Here is a 21,291-nt window from a genome sequence, read left to right as displayed (position 1 = left end):
TGAGAAATCTTTATCTCTTTGCAACATAGTTGCATAGGTAGAGAAGTTCAGTGTAATGTCCCCTTTTTAGCATTCATAGCATGATGTTGTCGTTAGCCTATTTCCCCACAGTCTCGTAGGCTAACCAGGACATTAAAGGGACTTAGAAGCCATTTGGCCTAGATAGTTTTAGTTGTAGGTCTTTCTGAGGGGTTTTGAGGCAACTTTGGGCATACTTACTATTTATCGTAAGTCATCTTGGACATGGTCGGACATTCAGTGGCAGTGGTATGTCAATGGTAATTGTTTAAAATTGACAAGAAGACTTGTTTATCATTGATAAGATTTGTTATGCATTAATAAAGCTATTTTATAAAGTTAAATTTAAATATTTAACTTTATTAATGCATAGACTATAGTTTGTGGAAAATATTTAAATTAAAAGAGTCCCCTTGATTTTATAACACATTGGAGACATAAGTTACATAAAGGGAGTTATGTTTTATCCCACATTGAGAAAACAAAGGACTAAGCTCTTGTGAGAACATTGTAAAAGAAATGGAAGAGCCTCTTTTTAGTATGCTTGGATGAAGATTAATGTTATGTTGCTGGATATTTGTTTATCGAGCTTGGAGGATGGAATCCCTCTTTGCTAGCATTCTCTTCACTATTGAAAGACACAATTAGGAGGATTAACGGTGTTTCCAAACATACTGGGTTTCATATAGTGTTTTTCTACAGTACGGATGAATAATGTTTTGCTACAGTGCGGATGAGTAATGATTTTTCTATAGTGCATGAACAGTATTTGCAACAAGTTTATTGTTTATTCTTGCTGATTTGAGGGTTTGGAAGACTACCAACTACATCTACAAAAATACTACAGCAACTAATTCCAGGTTTCTTGTGTCAAATTTTAATACTTTCGCATTGTAGTTGTTGAATATGAGACTGATATTTGTTGCAGCATGTTAAACAATTGTATGAGCACATTTACCTGGAAAAAATTAATATTTAATCAGCAAATAAGAAGTTTCAGATTTTCCTATATATTGTAGTATGTGTGCCAAGTGTTTGACAAAAATGCTATGTTGAGTTATTAAGAAAATTAATTGATATCATAAAGTAGCTTGCAAGTTTCTTTATTTGGGAAAAATAGGGGAGGATATTACATTTAGCTATTGAAAAGAAAAGATTCAACCACTTGCTTGTTGAACTTGCATTCCAAAAAGAAAATCTTATGCTTAGTCACATCTTGACCTTTGTCTTACATTTATAGCTCAATTGGATGAGATTACTAGACATAATGCTTGTTGATGTTCTGATTATAACTTTGCTATTTACCATGATCCTTGGGTCTACTTTATTGTCTTCTATTTTCTATTGTTACACAATATTGCTGAAGGTATATTCGTAATGCTTGTTGATGACTTGCTGATTTGATTTATGTATTATAATAATTCTGATTGTATTCCTTTTTCTTCCTTATATTTGATGCTTATAACATTATGTGGTTGATTGTAGGAATACTACATATGTGCACATTATTACTTGATGTGACTAGTTAAAAACAATGGAATTAGATTATAAAAGAATAATTGTACACATTAGCGAGACATACTATATTAGACAATCGAAATCTTAATCAATATGTTAAAACTACCATCAACATATCTAGCTTAAAATGGTTGGACACTAGAGCTAGGTGTCATAGTCCTCACAAGTGTTCCCATCACAAAACAAGGGTCAAACTAGTCTCAAGACCTTCCAAATTGCCTTATAATAAAATATTATGTCGAATCACTCAAATTATGAATTGTGTTTGCATTTGGAGTTGAGGTCCCAAAATGGGGTTGATGGGTATGTCATTATTTATTGTACCTCAAACCACAAGTTTATATCTAGTCTACCTTTGTGATAATATGCATGTTTTATTGCATAGCCTATATATAGTATATACTATTGGCATTTCATTATTGTCATTTATGGCTACATATTTAATTGAGTCACTTGCTCTTAATATAGACATAGATTACTATTGTAGCCTAGAGCATTTGACCAACTTGAGATTGTGATATTAATGGCATTTTAGACCTGCTTTAATTGTCATTGCTTCATCTATTATTTTCTTTGGAATCTTGAGGCCTCATTTGTGAACTGAGAATGTGTGGCTAGTTTGACATTTCGATGGATGATAATGCCCTTCCAATGATAATTGTTAGCATGGTTTCTTAACTAGACAATCCAATACTTTAGCCATAAGAACTCAAATCCTTCCACCATTGGACTAGGCTTCACTTGCTACATGATTAGGTCTAGAGGTGAACTAATTGAGATTTATGCAAGGTGAATTTTAATGTAAGGTGTGTCATTAGTTTTTTTATGGTGTTGTTTGAGTTCTCTGTCACTATATTGTTGCACATTCACTGTTGACCTTTAGTTTTATTAATATAACAGAAAGTTGGGTGTATACAAAGCTGCCTTCTAAATATAATAATAACTTATATAACCTATTAAAATGTATAAGGAAAGCTTATAATTTAAAGGTTGATATTCATGTTAGCAAACTAATTTTTATTTCAGATTTCACTCTCCTCATCTTTGGTATTGATTTTTATCTAGGTCATTGATGGATCTTGCTAATGATCCAAGGATTCATGATCTCATTGGTAGGAGGACTAGAATCATGCTTGTGCTTGTAGCTGTTCTTGTCACCCTTGCAATATCCATTGCAACATCTGCCTAAGAAGCAAGAAGAGAGAGGTGTAAGCGCAGAAGAGATGAAATCCCATTTTATAAGAGTATTATTCATTTAAATGAGACTGATTCCCATGACCAACTTTGTATGACTAGAACAACCTTCTTTTGTTTATCCACTATTCTCAGGCATGAAGGAATCGTTGGAGATTCTTGAAAAATCACTTTAGAAGAACAACTAGTGATGTTCCTCCACACACTTGGGCAAAATTTAAGGAATCATAAGACTACTCATAATTTTCGTTGCTCAGGAGAGACAATTAGTAGATACTTCCACAAGGTCTTGAGGGCTATCTTAGTGCTCCATGTTGGCTATATGTTTCCCACTGAGCCAAACACTCCTCAAATTCTTGCGAAGGATCATTTTGATCCCTACTTCAAGGTAGATCTCCTATTGCCATTTATTTTTTATATGTTGATTATTACTCATAATAATATATTTTTTAATGCAAATTCATGATTTGTAAGATTGTATTGGAGCAATAGATGGGACCCATATATCAATTACTATTGATGTCCACAACCAAGCTAAATATCGTGATAGAAAAGGCAACCTATCACAGAATATTATGGGTGTGTGTTCCTTTGATTATAAGTTTCAATAAATTCTTGCTAGTTGGGAAGGGTCTGTACTAGATAGTCATGTTCTTGCTTCTGCTTTGTCTAGATTAGATCCACTAGTAGTTTCCCCTAGTATGTGCAATCAACTTGTTAATTTTGATTTTATGAGAGAGGTGTCAAGGTTATATCAATATACTTTTGGTACATTTGTGTAGGTAAAATTTATTTGGCTGATGTGGGATTAGTTAGTGTTGCAATCTGCAATGCTAGTAGCTTTTATTCTCTTTTTCCTCATTTTCTTTCTCAACCGAGTCTAATTGAATTTTGACCCTAATGTAGAGATAAGAGAGAAAAGATTAGATTATCCATGACCCAACTTCCCATTCTCCAATACCCAAATGCTGTTTTTTATTGAAATGGGGAAACCCAATAGACTATTGCCCCCATTATTTTAAGCAAACTTAGCTTCAACAAGACAAAATATAGGTATCCTTATTTTGCACATTTTTTCCTTTGAATTCATGGTCCTTTACCTGTGTTATACAATGTGTTTTAAAGCATATATCATGTTTGGTACTCTGTGAAAGGAGAGGATTACCATGTTGGAAAGCATGTTGAAAGCACATAATTCCTTGCCAATCATTATGTAAATGGGTGCAAAGCGTGGGGTAGTCATGTGAAGAGAAGAGTACTATATATATTTGACTACCTATTCCACCCACCTTTAGTAATCCTCAGTGTCCATGTGAGAAGCTATCCTTCTTTCATATACTAGTGTTTTTTTTTGGCAAAGTTGCCTATTGCCTCAAAGTTCTACATTTTGGTTATGAGGTTTGTTTTGTTACACCATCTATGGTGTTGGCCTAGATCCTTGTGCATACATTGGAAGCATGAGTTAGGATTATTTTTTACATGTAAATAGGTGTTGCCAGTATTGTTAGAGTGTAGAGTGAAAGTATTGTTTATATGTATATAGTTGGTGGTGGTGTCTTTAAGTACATTCATAATGTAATGCTAAACTAATATTGGTTGTATCTTCAGATTTACTTTTGTAATCAAAGAGATGCATAGTTAAAAGAACTTAGTAATAAGAAATCAAAGCATACGAGTTAGACTTATCATATTTGGAAAATCTAGAACATTTTACACATTTCCAAATATACTGATCCATGATAAGATGTATAATAGGATTGCTAATTCTCAAAGGTTCTTAAGAATAACACACTCTTCATTGCTAATGCTTAAAGGTTCTTAAGAATAACACGCTAGAGAAGAGTTTCATGGTCCCTAGTGAAGAATCTCATGGTCGTTGTGAACATTGGTTTGAATTTGATCACAATTTATAATAGAAGAGCTTTCCTATTTACCCAAGATGCAAGTGACTAATCTACAAAAATGATATCACTTACTCCATCTCTATCAAGCATATTTAATAAATTAAGGAAAATGTCTCATACGAGAGCACCATTGTAGCTACAATAACTCAACATATTTTAGAGCTCAATGAAGCCAAAAATCAACCTCGAGTGTTCAAGAGTTTGAGGATAGACTATAAAACTTATCAGCATCAAGGTTGATAGTTTTTATCATCCCATTTAATTGAAAACACTAGTGACAGTAACTTAAAAGAGTATTCCATGATAGTGCTACTATTAATATTCCTAGTATTTGATTAGCTTATAACATCAAAATCAGCCTCACAACACTTGGGAGCCTCCGAATTGATGGTGGAAAGTGGAGAAGCAGAGCATTTACATAAGTGAGAGCATCACTAGAGTGAGACCACAACATCCATATCCAATTTATTTGTAGCATTGGCATTTATGTTGTTCTCTCTTAAAAGATGATTCCTTGAGCTTCTCTAACTCTGTAAGATGTGTATTGTTGTTGAGGGGTTAAGCTTAATTTTAACGTGCATTTGAATTGAAGACTAGAGCTTGTCGATTATGATTTTTCCCTACTCAATATTGATTTTGTTAAACTTACCTATAGGTTATCCATCTTTCCAAAATTCTATCAAACCAAATGCAAATACATTCAATGCTAGCACGATGCACTTCACATTACATCTTTAATGCTTTGTCATATTGTGACCCACTTTTTCACTGTAGAGGCACAAAATCATGTCGAAGAGGCTTTTAACAATCTAGTTTCTCATGATTTTGAATAGTCATTGTACCTAATATGCCAACTATTTGCTTGGAAGAGATCAAATGATTGAAAAGAGATGCATGGTATCTATAGTCCAATACAAACTTTCCCCCATCGGTCCACCTTATGCAAAAAAGACAAGAAGTTGTTAGGTTATAAGTTACTAAATTTTTTTAAACTCTTCTATTGATATAAGCTTAGTTGCAATTTTATGAAATACTGTAAATTCATCTTTTATATATAAGTACTTAAATTTATGATGAATAAATCCAAGGAGTTATACGACAGTTGTAGAGAGAACACAAGATACAATCTCTAAATCATTTTGTGTTAAAGTTCAAAAAGAGTACTTTATGATATTTAGTTTTCATATTTGATGCAATCTATGTTGAATTTTTTGGATACATAATGTGGTTGTATGCATATTGATTGGTGTGGGTTTGTATTATGTTTATTTATTTGACCATCTTCATTTTTCCATACACATTATTAAGGTCTAATATTATATGGTCGAGTATTCTTTTTATGTTCCTTAACATGGCTCAAGAAACACAAGTCAACAATGCACCTTCTACGAATAGGGTGCTATGGACTAGGGATATAGAGCACAAATTCCTTCAGTTGCTTCAAGAGCAAGTACAACTAGGTCAAAAAGGTGAAGGTGGTTTCAAAAAGGAAGCTTGGACTACCATTGAAAGGCAGTTCAATTATGAGCTGAAGCAAAATCTGACCAAGGATAATTTGGAGAATAAATTGAAAACATGGAAAGCGGGATTTAGAGTAATAAAATTTTAAGAAATAAAAGTGGCTTTGCATGGAATGAAGGTACATAGTGCATGGATGCTGAAGAAAATGTTTGGAATGAGTTGTTGAAGGTAAAATGATACTTAATATTCATTTTGTTTAAGTATAACTTTATATTTGTAAATTTAGTATTGAAAGACAACTAACCATTTCAATTATTGCCCAATTTGTAGAGGAAAGAATTCAAAAATGCAAAAGTGTACAAAAGGCAGCCATTCCAATACTATAATGAGTTAGGCTTCATTGTGGGAAATGACATGGCAAATGGTACTATAGCTGCCATGGCTCAGGAGATGGAGGAAGGGAACATTATGGATGAGGCCATCAATCTTGATGATGTTGGGGATTTCAGTATACCAGTTGATTGTGATAGTCATTTGGATGAAGACTTTTCTCAATCCAAAAAATCAAGTGCAAGTGGTAGTCAAAGAATATCACCATCTTCATCAAGGAAAGGAAAGAGAAAGAAGGTGACCATGGCTAGATCGAAGCCATGAATAAGATCCATGAGGGCATGTTAAAGCCTTACATTTTCAAAATGATGAAGAATATTTTGAATCTGTTAGAGAGAAAATATATGATGCCCTCAAAGGCATTTCTGGGATTAGTGAAGATTCAATGATAAAGGCCTATGATGATTTTTTGGTTGAAACCAAAAGAGCAAAAGGCTTCTTGAGAATGACAGAGGGGGAGAGAGTCAAATACATATAGCTTAAGTATGGAGGACTCTAGAGTTTTTGTTGAAACTATTTTGAATTATAGTGACCTTTATATTTGACTGCTTCATAGCATGCCTTATGATTTTTATCAGCTATAAACATATTTTCATTTCTTAATGTGATTGTATACTTTTATCCTTGACTTGATTTCTAGTTGATATTGAAGATGTTTATATGAATGATAATGTTTATGCACATGTTCGTTTCTACGGTCAGCCTGAGTTAGACCACATGTAATTATCTTCTATGGTTTGTGTACATATGATTACAAGCAACCATTCATTTAAAAATATATAGTTTAATTAGTCCTAAAAACATTAGGTCTAATTATTGGCTTGGTCTAGTATTGTATGCTCATTGATGGTAGACATTGTATCCTTGAACTCATTGTTGCCTCTAGTAATAGGCATAGCTCTCATGGCATACAAAAACCACGTGATAGTACCCACTTGTGAAATCCTCCCTGACCAATTTGAACACAATTCATTATCCTCAAATGTGAGTGTAATGTTCATAGCAAATCTTCTTTTGTTGGGCTCTAAAACAAGCTACAAAATTCTCTTCTTCACTGTACCTTACATAACAAGAATTTTGAGGGTTGGTTTTCTTTTCCATTTTAGGATTTTTAGTTTGAACTATTGTAATCTAGGACATCTTATACAATTTCTAGAACATTTTATAACAAACTTTATACTGACAAATTAACAAATTATTCTACTAGCTCAATTAAATTTTTTCAAAACATTGGATGCTTTACAATTGCACCCTAATTCCATATTTGGAATCTAATATGTTTACTGGACTATGAAGTACCATGCACGTAATTGTATTAGCATCTTCTTATATCAGTAAAACTTGCTATCTTATAGCATCCATGGATTTTCACTTTAAATTTATCCTTTTTCATCGATGACAAAGGTTTCGATCTCTGGCATGTAGTAGGATGAGTTGCTCCGATCATATTCTATTAGACTAAATCCTACCTTCATGTGACATGTTTTACACTATATGTTTCTCATCTAAATAATATGTTTTACCTAAGCATTCATCATAAAATGACATGACATATAATTGTTCTATGAAACTAAGATGCCATCTAATTGCTTTAGAATGAATTAGTGGTCATCTTGCAATTATTTATTGTGTTTAAAATAGTTTTAAGATTAAATTTTTAATATTTTATTCAGTATTTATTACAGCAATAATAACTACATCAACATTACTAATGTCTATATCAACATTTCACTTTAACGCCTATGTTGTTTGGCTCCTATGGATATGTCTTAATTTGGACAATGTCATTTTTTTTTTGGGTGTGCACAATGTTGTTATCTTCTTTCTAATCATGTTTTTTCTCATATTGGAAATATGTAATGCAGACATTGTTAGAGGTTATTTTTCACTCCATTGTAGTCAATTCTAAACTTCAGCATAGATGTCATGACAATAGATGGCTTGATTTCTTTCCATTTGGCTATTATTGATCTCTAAACTTAGATAGCTTTTATTGCTTTTTAAAACAGCAAGAGTTTAGATTTGCTATTCAAAATATGAAAACATTGTTTTGCCTAGATTGTCAGTTGGTAAAATAGGTGATCATTTTTAGAAACCTGTTATTTGATTCTTCACTCCCATAAATAATGTAGTAGAAGGAGATGCTATACTTACAATTTTTAGGATTTCATATCGCTCGATATAATGATCCAATTGAATTTCAATTTTGCACCACTAAAATAGATGCAATGATGTATTTTGTTGTGAACGACTCCTCGACTATATAAATCGATATTTAAATAGGCTTTTAATAATGATTATAAAGATTTTGTATAGTGATTTAAAAGACTTTTATTATAGTATGTGTATTTTCATATAACTAATGTATTTTTTATGTTGCAGGGTTGATGGCTTTAATCAATGTGCCAACATGTCGATGTGGTGTTGGCCCTGGTTTGTTAAAAATCACCAACACACAAAAAAATCTTGGGCATAAATTTTGGTGTTGCCTGAATAAGAAAAAGGTCGTTATTAATTTTGCTAGAAATTAGTGTAATGAATAAATAATTATTATACTAAGAACTAATGAAGATTTGCTATTGTAGGGACACGATGAATTTGGATTCTTTGAATGGGCTAGTGATGCACAAACAACAAGTACAGTGCGTGATGATGGAGTAGAGTGCAAGTGTTGCAATAGTCAGAAGGCTGAAATTTACTTTTTATGATGTCTTGTTTGTCTTTTAATTGCATTTATTTGTCGGGAACATATGGGAAAAAATGCATGGCTATAATTTGTATAAGGATTTTTATCGATCACAAAATGTCTAATATCAGACTTGATATCTATTATAAACTTTTGTTAAAATTATCTTTACAAATAAATATTATCTTTAGCCTTCTAAATAAAACTAGATTCAAATATTGTATATTTTAATTTTTTTTTATATTTAAAACTAAAATGTTTGTGTTCGTTGAAAAGGAGAGATAGTTGGCATCTCTCTTGATAAGGACAGGAATAGTCTTTGGACTTTCCTTCACACATAATTAAGGCTATTAGTCATTGATGGTTCTTATCCAAAAATAAAATAATTTTAGTTTTGATATTATATTCAAATTTATAGTTATATTTAACATAATTTTTTATATTCTTTATGCATACAATAGTATTTATAATCAAATTATTCAAATGTAATTAAATTTAAAAAAAATGTTGTCAAATATTTATAATTAAAAATTGTAACTTTTGACTTATTTAACAATAAACATATATATTAAAATATCACGCTTCTAATGGAAACACTTTTAGGCAATATTGAATATAATTTTAAAATAACTAGATTTAAATCCAATGAATTTAAGATACAAGAACGTGCGTATGACAAAGTGAATTGATTAAACTTGGGTTCCTTTCATTGGGAAATTAATGTGTGGGCTAAGCAAACAAATATATTTGTGGATAAGCAAGGTCTGAGTATTTAAACTTTGAACACATTTAACTCAGTATTAAGTGAAATATATTTAAAGGTTGTGATATACCTTGTCTAAATATTTAAACTTTTTAAACTTTGAAACATGTTTAACTCTATATTAAGTGAAATATAAAGGTTGTGATATACCTGTCTTAATGATAAAGTCAATTTATAATGAAGAGGGTAGTAAATTAATTTGACTTTTAAAAACTTTACAAAAAAATATAATTTATAAATTCATATTAAGATTTTTTTTTTAAAAACTTATTCTAGTTCCTATTTTATTGATGCAACCAAACACGGAATAGTCATCTATCGATTCCTCTTCTAGGACAACCAAATACCTCCAAATAATATTTCAGAATTTATTTTCAAAATGCGCAAATTCTAGAAAAGAGCTTATTCAAACATAACCGCACTGACCAATTCTTGCAACAAAGAGAACCTTATGTACAGTCTCACTTATCATTTCTTTGAAAACCAAATCATGTGCCCTTATAGGGGAAATGACCCGATACTTGAACAGGTATCAATAGTTGTGAATTCAATTCAAAGGGATGGGGTCAGTTATGGTATCAATATAGTCTATTGATTGAACAATAAGAGACTAATTTTGACGTATTTAATTATCAATAATTACTTAAAATTAAATCATTATAATTTTTCCTTGTATATATCATTGATTTATACAAATTCATACCAGTTCTAGACAAAAGAATTCATTGTGTGTTTGATATAAAACAATATAAAATGGTAACTTTCATAAGTCAAACTACTCTATACACAATTTAAAGAAACAAGTAATAAATATTACATTTCAAATTGTACAAATTAACAAAATAGATGTCCAAACTCATGGACAAGACATCAACTCATTACTTGATACCTATGTCATGACTGATGTAGATATGTTCAACTTCCAAGAAGTATACAGATATAAATAAATAAACATCTCTATGATAGCCCATCCCATCTCTAACAAATCTTCAACCCTCCCCTGACAAATTTTCAACCCAACTAAAGGAATTGGAGTCTTTCAAAAGCAATCATGGAGTCTTTAGCAAGCATAGTTGGAGTACCTGCAATCACAATGATGGATATGTCGGAGCTCCCCAATCCATCCAAATCTAACAATTAATGGAACACAATTCAAATTTTGCTCCCTGAGCAAATCAATAATTAATGTAACACAGTTCAAACCCTACCTTCAGAAACCACAACCAATCAAATTATCAAGTTTCAAAGCCACGGATCAACGATTCAACCATTTTGAAAATTCTTAGAAAAGGGCCCAATTTTGAAAAGAAAGCCATAGATGATAATAGATTTCCAAATTCAAATTCAAATTGTTGGGAGGGAAAAATTTGTATTTATATAACTTGTGGTGAAAGAATTCTTTTACAAATGACTGCATAGAACTAAGTTGCTCGAATATCAGAGGGCTTGGTAACATCAGTTTCTTAGGATATCAGAGGGTCCAAGTATTTTATGTTATTTTGTCAATGTATGTTGTTATAGTCCATAACATATTTCAATTATGTTACAACCCATTATGCTATTCTATCAATGTTATGTTGTTATAGTCCATTATGTTATGTTGTTACATCATATTATGTTGTTACAATCCATCATTATGTTATGTTTTTATAGCCCATTATGTTATGCTATTACAGCCCATTATGTTGTTACAGTCCATCATTGTGTTATGTTGTTACAACCCATTATGCTGTTACAACCCATTATGTTATGTTGTTACAACCCATTATGTTGTTACAGTGCATCATTGTGCTATGCTATTACAACCCATTATGTTATGTTGTTACAGCCCATCATGTTTCAATTATGTACCAACCATGTACCAACAACATACAACATACAACATTCAAAAAAATAAATAGCATATTGTACCATTTACAAAATAATCCACTACAAAATATGTTCAGTCCATATATTCTTTACATCATATTTAATGATGTATGTTGATATTCATTAAAGATACTATAGTAAGATCAAAGTCATATGTAATATATGCTATTATTCTTTTCAAATGCTATATATTGTTATTCTTGTCACATGTTCTAGTAAGATCCAAGGTAAAAAAAAATAATGTATACACCAGCTGTGTCATTTGTGTCATGAAGATGTTTATTTCATAATCCATTATAGAAATTTGCTACAGTCCATATAATATTGTTGCCATCATATCCATCATATAATATATGCTTTCATTTACAAGAATGATTGGAAAAATTTACATACAACACTTTTGAAAAATAACAACATACTATACCATCTCTGTCATAATCCACTAAACATACATGATATATGTTACAGCCCACATAATGTTTGATATATGATATATGCATGTTGTTATTCTTTTCATATTCTTTTTAATGTATGTTGTTATTCTTTTCAAATGTTGCAGTAAGATCATTCCAGAATGTCATTCTTTCATATTTAAGGTAAAAATAGTAACATGTTATACCATTTCTGCTACAAACTACACTAACAATACAATCTTCTCCAATGTTTCCATCATCTAATGTATGGTTTTATTCTATTTACGTAGTATGACAATAGGAAAGAGAAGAAGCAAAATAACTGCCAAAAAAATGAGACCTTGTTATCCACGAGGTGTTAAATTACATGTTGTTGACTCTGATGATGAGGACAATTCAGCCAAGACAACTCCTGATAACACAAGTAGTGTAGATGGTGTTGCCAAATCCTCTGACCTACAAAAGAATAAGAAGAGATTCCAAGGAAATCAATGGATAGAAGAGGATATGGAACATGCAATTGAAGATGTTGAAGATAATTATTTTTTAATAAGAGGAGTAGCAAAGAAGTGGGGAATCCCTGTTAGTAGCTTATTGTATTGGCTAGCAGGACTAACAACAAAAAAAACCAAGGGACCACCAACAATTCTCTCCTTGGAAGAAGAGTTAGAAGTTGTTGAGTGGTGCATAGATTTAGCTCAACTTGGTCATGGATTGGAGGTAATTCAGCTGAAGTCGCATTTGGCTCAGACATGCCAAACAAGGCCAAATCCATTCAAAAATGGGTTTCTCGGTAGATCATGGTGGGTTGGATTCAACAAAAGACATCCAAATTTAACAATAAGGAATACAAAGGGTCTAGATAGGGATAGAGTAGTGATGCTACGACCAAGTATTGTGGCAGATTTTTATACTAATTTGAAAACATTGTATGATGCTAACCATTATGAGGGTAAGTGCACAAAGTTGTGGTGCCAAAAGGGGGGTATAAGTGGACACCTTTTTCCTGAAATCAGCAAATTCTGGACTTCAACAAGAATTTGAAGATAGTTACGCTCAAAATTTTAAGATATGACAAAAACAAAAGTCGTAGTCCTTTGAATCTAGTTTCTAAACTACTAATTTTTTTTCAAAATGGTTTAGTTTTAGGTCCTCAAAAAAGGGGGCCACAGAAAGTGGTACTGTTTATTCCAAAAAAACATAACATAGTACAAAGTGTGGCCCCCCTAAAATTTTAACTTTTTTTTTTGAAATTCTTTAATTGCTCTAGTCAAAAGTTACCTAACACTATGTAGTTTATCCCAAAATTTTCGGGTAATTTTATAATGTGTATTTTTTTTTTAATGAATTTTTAAATTAGACCCATCCCAAAAATGTGAAATATCTATGTGCTCCCCCTAGAAATGATTGAAAACTAATCTAAAATCAAAACTTCTTTTTTTCAAAGTGTGTAGAATGGAGTCTAGTTTCTAAAAAACTAAGTTGTTACAAAATTTGATGAATGAGCTAAAATCTATAGCCCAATTAGTACATGGTGGTTTTTGACAAAAAATGAACATACATTCAAAATAAATTATAGATGAAAGACTTAAAATAGTTCAAATTAAAAATAAATTATATGGTTAGATAGCTAACACATAGACCTATAATGTTATGTAACCTGATCTTATCAATACCCAACCACGATGAATCTTGAAGGGGAGCACACAAGAAAAATCAATCATTTTTTGTATGTTTGCTGGAAAACACGTCTCAGACCTGTTTATAAACTCCAAACCTTTGGGTTGGATCTCTAAGGAAAAACCAAGCCTTAGGCTTGGTTTTAATGCAAAGCTTTGAATAGCATGTGCGCCCTATAGTGCGTGTGCCCTATAGCGCGCACGCCCTATTAAAATGCTATTGAATTCGAGGTAGAGCGTACACACTATTGAGACCTAAATTGCAAATCAAAACCAAGAGAGAGCTGGGGGGTGGGGCGAGGGAATGGCTATTTGTGTGTGTGAGAGAGATAGAGAGAAAGTAGGGGATGGGAGAGGGGAGAGAGGAAGTGAGAAAGAGTAGGGGTGGCAGAGAGAGTATAGGATAGGAGATAGAGGAAATGTGAGAGAGTAGGGGTGGCAAAGAGAGCACAAGATGCAAGAGAGAGGAAGTGTGTGAGAGAGAGAGTAGAGGTGGCAAAGAGAGAGTATGGGATGGGGGAGAGAGATTGAAAGTAGGGGATGGGAGAGAGAGGAAGTGTGAGAGAGAGTACAAGTTGGGAGAGAGAGATTGAGAGTAGGGGATGGGGGAGAGATAGAGTAGGTGGTGGGAGACGGAGTGGGAGAGGAAGAGCGAGAGAGAGGAGGATGGGAGTGCATGTGTGTGAAAGAGAGAGAGTAGGGAATGGGAGAGGGGGAAGATAGAGTAGCTTGAGAGAGAGTAGGGGATGGAAGAGAGAGTAGGCGATGGGAGAGGGAGTGGGAGAGGGAGAGAGAGAGGGGGGATGGAAATGTGTGTAAGAGAGAAAGAGAGAGAGTGTGAAAATGTGAGAGAGGGTAGGGGGTAGCAGAGAGAGAGTAGAGAGGGAGAGAGTGAGAGATAGAGAGAGAGAGTGAGAGAGAGTGAGAGTAGGCAGTGGGAGAGGGAGAGCGAGTGAGAGAAAAAGTAGAGGATGGGAGAGGAGAGAGGGGGGATGGGTGTGTGTGAAAGAGAGAGAGTAGGGAATGAGAGAGGGGAGAGAGAGATAGAGAGAGTAGGGGATGGGATAGAAAGAGAGTAGGCAATGGCAGAGGGAGTGGGAGAGGGAGAGAGAGGGTGGATGGAGGAGAAAGAGATTAGGCAATGGTAGAGGGAGTGGGAGAGGGAGAGAGAGGGGGGATGGAAGTGTGTGTAAGAGAGAAAGTAGGGGATGGGAGAGAGTGTGAGAGAGAGTAGGGGTGGCAAAGAGAGAGAGTGAGAGTAGGGGATGGGAGAGAGAGGGAGAGAGAGAGAGATAGTAGGCGATGGGAGAGGGAGTGGGAGGGAGAGGGAGAGGGGGAATGGAAGTGTGTAAGAGAGATAGAGTTGGGGATGGGAGAGAGTAGGCAATGGGAGAGGGAGTGAGAGAGAGAGAGGGGGGGGAATGAGAATGTGTATAAGAGAGATAGAGTAGGGGATGGGAGAGAGTGTGAGTGTTTGAGAGAGAGTAGGGGGTGGTAGAGAGAGCTTGTACAGGATGGGGGTGAGAGAGAGAGAGAGAGAAAGAGTATGAGAGAGAGTAGGGGATGGAAGAGAGAGAGTGAGAGTAGGGGATGGGAGAGAGAAAGTAAAGAGGGAAAGAGAGTACTTGAGAGAGAGAGAGATAGTAGGTGGTGCAAGAGGGAGTGGGAGAGGGAGAGAGAGGGGGGATGGGAGTGTGTGTGACAAATCTAGAGAGTAGGGGATGGGAGAGGAGAGAGAGAGGGGGGGTGGGAGTGCGTGTCTATGAAAGAGAGAGAGTAGGGGATGGGAGAGGGGAGAGAGAGAGTAGGGGATGGGGGAGAGGGAGTGGGAGAGGGAGAGAGAGAGGGGGGGGAATGGGAATGTGTGTAAGAGAGACAGAGTAGGGGATGGGAGAGAGTGTGAGAGTGTGAGAGAGAGTAGGGGATGAGAGAGAGAGAGTGAGAGTAAGGGATGGGATGGGATAGAGAGAGAGTAGAGAGGGAGAGAGAGAACTTGAGAGAGAGAGATCTAGTAGGCGGTAGGAGAGGGAAAGGGAGAGAGATAGGGGGATGGGAGTGTGCGTGACAGATGTAGAGAGTAGGGGATGGGAGAGAAGAGAGTGGAGGGATAAGAGTGTGTGTGTTTGTGAAAGAGAGAGAGTAGGGGATGGGAGAGAGTGTGAGAGTGTGAGAGAGAGTAGGGGGTGGTAGAGAGAGAGTACGAGATGGGAGAGACAGAGTGAAAGGATGGGAGAGATAGAGTGAAAGGATGGGAGAGAGTGAGAGAGAGAGTAGGGGGCGGCAGAGAGAGAGAGAGAGAGTATGGGATGGGAGAGACAGAGTGAAAGGATGGGAGAGAGTGTGAGAGAGAGTAGGGGATGGGAGAGAGTGTGAGAGAGAGTTGGGAATGGGAGAGAGAGAGAGTAAGAGTAGGGGATGGGAGAGAGAGAGTAGAGAGGGAGAGAGAGAACTTGAGAGAGAGAAATAGTAGGTGACCTGGGAGAGGGAGTGGGAGAGGAGGAGAGAGAGGGATGGGAGTGCGTGTGACAAATCTAGAGAGTAGGGGATGGGAGAGAAGAGAGAGGGGGGATGGGAGTGTGAGTGTGTGTGTGTGTCTGTGAAAGAGAGAGAGTAGGGGATAGGAGAGAGTGTGAGAGTGTGAGAGAGAGTAGTGGGTGGCAAAGAGAGAGTACGAGATGGGAGAGACAGAGTGAAAGGATGGGAGAGAGTGTGTGAGAGAGTAGGGGATGGGAGAGAGTGTGAGAGAGAGTTGGGAATAGGAGAGAGAGAGAGAGAGTAAGAGTAGGGGATGGGAGAGAGAGAGTAGAGAGGGAGAGAGAGAAATAGTAGGTGACTTGGGAGAGGGAGTGGGAGAGGAGGAGAGAGAGGGATGGGAGTGCGTGTGACAAATCTAGAGAGTAGGGGATGGGAGAGAAGAGAGAGGGGGGATGGGAGTGTGAGTGTGTGTGTGTGTGTGTCTGTGAAAGAGAGAGAGTAGGGGATAGGAGAGAGTGTGAGAGTGTGAGAGAGAGTAGGGGGTGGCAAAGAGAGAGTACGAGATGGGAGAGATAGAGTGAAAGGATGGGAGAGAGTGAGAGAGAGAGTAGGGGGCGGCAGAGAGAGAGAGAGAGTATGGGATGGGAGAGGCAGAGTGAAAGGATGGGAGAGAGTGTGAGAGAGAGTAGGGGATGGGAGAGAGTGTGAGAGAGAGTTGGGAATGGGAGAGAGAGAGAGTAAGAGTAGGGGATGGGAGAGAGAGAGTAGAGAGGGAGAGAGAGAGAACTTGAGAGAGAGAAATAGTAGGTGACCTGGGAGAGGGAGTGGGAGAGGAGGAGAGAGAGGGATGGGAGTGCCTATGACAAATCTAGAGAGTAGGGGATGGGAGAGAAGAGAGAGGGGGGATGGGAGTGTGAGTGTGTGTGTGTGTGTGTGTGTGTGTCTATGAAAGAGAGAGAGTAGGGGATAGGAGAGAGTGTGAGAGTGTGAGAGAGAGTAGGGGGTGGCAAAGAGAGAGTACGAGATGGGAGAGACAGTGTGAAAGGATGGGAAAGAGTGTGAGAGAGAGTAGGAGGTGACAGAGAGAGAGAGAGAGAGTACGAGATGAGAGAGACAGAGTGAAAGGATGAGAGAGAGTGTCAGAGAGAGTAGGGGATGGGAGAGAGTGTGAGAGAGAGTTGGGGATTGGAGAGAGAGAGAGAGTAAGAGTAGGGGATGGGAGAGAGAGAGAGAGTAGAGAGGGAGAGAGAGAACTTGAGAGAGAGAGAGATATAGTAGGTGGTGGGAGAGGGAGTGGGAGAGGAGGAGAGAGAGGGATGGGAGTGCGTGTGAGCGATCTAGAGAGTAAGGGATGGGAGAGGGGAGAGAGAGAGGGGGATGGGAGTGTGTATCTACAAAAGAGAGAGTTTAGGGGATGGGAGAGGGGAGAGAGAGTAGTGGATGGGAGTGTGTGTAAGAGAGAGTAGGGGATGGGAGAGAGTGTGAGAGAGAGTAGGAGGTGGCAGAGAGAGAGAGAGAGTAAGAAGTGGGAGAGGGAGGATGGGAGTGTGTGTGAGAGATCTAAAGAGTAAAGGATGGGAGAGGGGAGAGAGAGTAGGAAGAGAGAGAGAGTAGGGAGAGAGAGAGAGAGTAGGGAGGGTGGAGAGTGATGTGTTCTAATATAGCGCGTACGCACTATGTGAAATCACCTAACAATGGTCAAAAAGCAACTTTGGGGCCCGTTTCATTCATTCTCTGCTTTCGTTCTGTTCTGCACTCTGTTATCCCGACAGAAATTACAGGTTTCAACACAGCAAACATTCTTTCAAAGTGGTAAACACTATTTCAAGCTAACAAACACTATTTCAAGGTGGAAAACACTTTTGGAAGCTAACAAACACCAAATTCAATCATTGGATACACGATTTGAAGACTTTTTGAATATTCCTTGTATAGAAAAGGTTAGTGCAATCTATTTTAAATATTGTTTGTTGATATATAGATACAAATTTGATTATAATTTGACATGTTGTTTAATATATAGTGAATTCATTGAAATTTGTATGTTTCAATGAAATGTTATTTCGAAATGGTTAGAAATTTGACAAGTCATTTTATATATATATTGTGTATTCATTCAAATAATTATAATTTTTATATGTATTTGAATAATTTTTAATTTACACATTTTAAGTAATTCAAATGTTTGAATAATTTGACATTTAGAAATCATCATCATGCCAAGGAAGAAACCAAAAAATCAAACAAATGAAGATAGGGAGAGAGATTTGGCAATTAAAAGAGATAAAATGAAATTACTACGTGAGCAAAGAAAATTGCAAAGCAATAATGAAGAATTGACTTTTGAAGAGGATCAAGAACCACCGGTACCAAGAAGATTGGAAAGACAAAGAGAATGAATGAGACTGTTACGCTCAAGAAGACAATTGAATTGTGAAGCTACACCATCTTCTAATGTTGGAGTCATATCGTCCGCTACACCATCTTCCAATGTTGAAGTCATATCGTCCTCTCATGTTGAAGAGACACCGATTTGTAGATCCGATGGTATACACACTCCATCACGTCATGTTGAAGGCACAACATCAACACATCAAGTAGGTGATATTCCATCTTTTACATCTTATTGCCAAGGCACATCATCTTCGGTTCAAGGTACGCAATACACTCAACCTTATGTTGATGTTCAAAATGTTGAGAGAATTGAAGAGATTATAACACCTTCTAGAATTCGTTTTAGAAGACCAAAATATTTGATTGATATTGATAGTAACATTTTGAAATCAATGCCTGACAAGATTAGAAAGTGTACTTGTCAAAGAAAAGTTAATTGTATGTGGAGATTATTTTTTGATGAATTAAATATTACAGGTCAATGCCAATTATTTGTTGAAATGATGAGGAATTTAAAATTTAGGCCTATCATGAAGATTCTTGGGCTAAGAATGATGGATGATTCAAATGAAAAAACATTGTAAAGAATCTAATGAATGCTTATGACAAAGTGGGTTCTAAATCACGCACCAAAGATAGTAATATCGCAAGACGAGTACTTACATCGACAATAGTAAGTAGCCAAATGAAGAAAGCTCGACTCATGAGAAAGACAAGCAAAACATTAAAAATTGGTAGAGGTACTCTAAGGAGAGCCATGCTAAGGCGTGAGAGATTGGAAGATCCAACAAAAAATGAGTTATGGACATTTAGCGGTAGACTACCGCGAAAGGATAAAGAAATTAGTGAAGCCTTGAAATCATTGATCGAAGATTTTTGGAAAAATAACACACGTGTTTCCCCTAATGAAAGAGATGTTGTAAGAAGGAGGATTGGTAGCCAAAATCGCGAGCCACATGCAAAACATTTTTTGGACACAACTCAGACACAATTTTTTGCAAAATTTATTGGTATGTATCCTCAAATTCGAATAAGTCAAAGATTTTTTGAGATGGGTAAACCTTTTTATGTGAAGATAAATCACACACGCACAACTTGTTGTTGTAGGATACATATTGAATTTTCTAACCATTTTGATGTTTTTAGGCATATATGCATAATTTTGCATTCTCAGTTTGTTTTGCAGGATTGTGACATAAATGAGCCACCAAGATATTCAAGGGAATTCATATCCAACATTTTATGTGAAATAAGGGACGGCCAACAATTTTACAAGACATCATGCTTGGATGGTACGTGCTTATTTTGTGGTTCTTTGCAACTTTTATCAACTTGTCAACATATGGATAGTACACATGCAATTGGAAATGAAATAGTAGATTATGAAAAATTTAAGACAGTGGCATATGCTCTAAAAGATGGGAAACATGGTAAAAGATGTGATTTAGTCATTGAAAAGATTCCAGTGTATGAGTTCATGAAGATTTTTCATGAAAACATTATTTACGAGTATGCAAGGCATACCCATAGAGCTCGATGGCTGGATTTGCAATTCAAGTTGTGCAAGGATACGTTTCCACTGGATACCATTGTTTTGGTTGTAGATTTCGCAGAGAACTACACACTACAACCACAAAATGAGGTGCAAGCAAAGTATTATACTTCTCAACAGGTTTCCATATTTGTTCACATAACATTCATGCATTCACCTACAAGTACAGAGGATGATAGGAAGATTTTGAGGGAGTACCATTTTTACATCAGCGATGATCGATCACATTCTACAGAGTTTGTACATGGTTGTTTTCAACTATTTTATGGAGATTTGGCTAACAGGGGCATCACATATCGTCAGCACATTATTTGGTCAGACAATTGTGCATCCCAATTCAAGAATGCACAGATGTTCTATTGGTTGAGCAGGATGCACAAGTTGTGTAAAATTCAATACATGTGGAATTTCACAGAGACTGGTCATGGAAAGGGAGAGCACGATGGTGCAGGCGCATGCATCAAAAGAGCCTTAGCTCGTGAAGAACTAAAGTACAAAGATGGAGCAATATTGACAGATGCAAAATCCATCGTCCAGTGGTGTAACGCTACAATGGGTCCAGGTAAGGAAGGTGAGTCTATGGTTCGTAGATTTTTTTGGTTGATAGATAATAATAACATTGCACCATATCAGGATTATTGCACACTAACAGGATCCAGTGAGTTGCACTCTTTTAGAAGTTCTGATGCAGGTTCATGGAGTATCCACACATGAAAAATGGCATGCTATTGTCCATCATGTGCAGAGGAAAATTGGGATGACTGTGAGTCGACTGAATGGGTGGACAAATGGGATATACGGGTTTTGGACCCAATTGACACCTATCATCCCCCACAAGCACTAGAAATGGTACAGATGGAATCGTCTATTGACTTTGACCGCTTGTCTGATCTAGTGCAACCTGGTAATATATATATTTATATATTTTTGTAATTTCAATATGTAACTTTATAACTTTTACGCAAGTATTTTCTG

At 36.0% G+C, this 21,291-nt stretch overlaps 1 pseudogene; it reads left to right on the top strand.

The window, feature by feature from the left end:
• The first annotated feature begins 9,432 nt into the window (after positions 1–9,432).
• Positions 9,433–9,561, top strand: LOC149538125 (U6atac minor spliceosomal RNA; annotated as a pseudogene).
• Positions 9,562–21,291: the final 11,730 nt, after the last annotated feature.

This window comes from Cupressus sempervirens, chromosome 9 (genome assembly GCF_028749045.1).
Source record: "Cupressus sempervirens isolate cs-2001-9-10 chromosome 9, ASM2874904v1, whole genome shotgun sequence".
Classification (NCBI taxonomy): Eukaryota; Viridiplantae; Streptophyta; class Pinopsida; order Cupressales; family Cupressaceae; genus Cupressus; species Cupressus sempervirens.
Note: the sequence above shows the minus strand (reverse complement) of the source record. Positions and strands in the feature narration are given on the sequence as shown.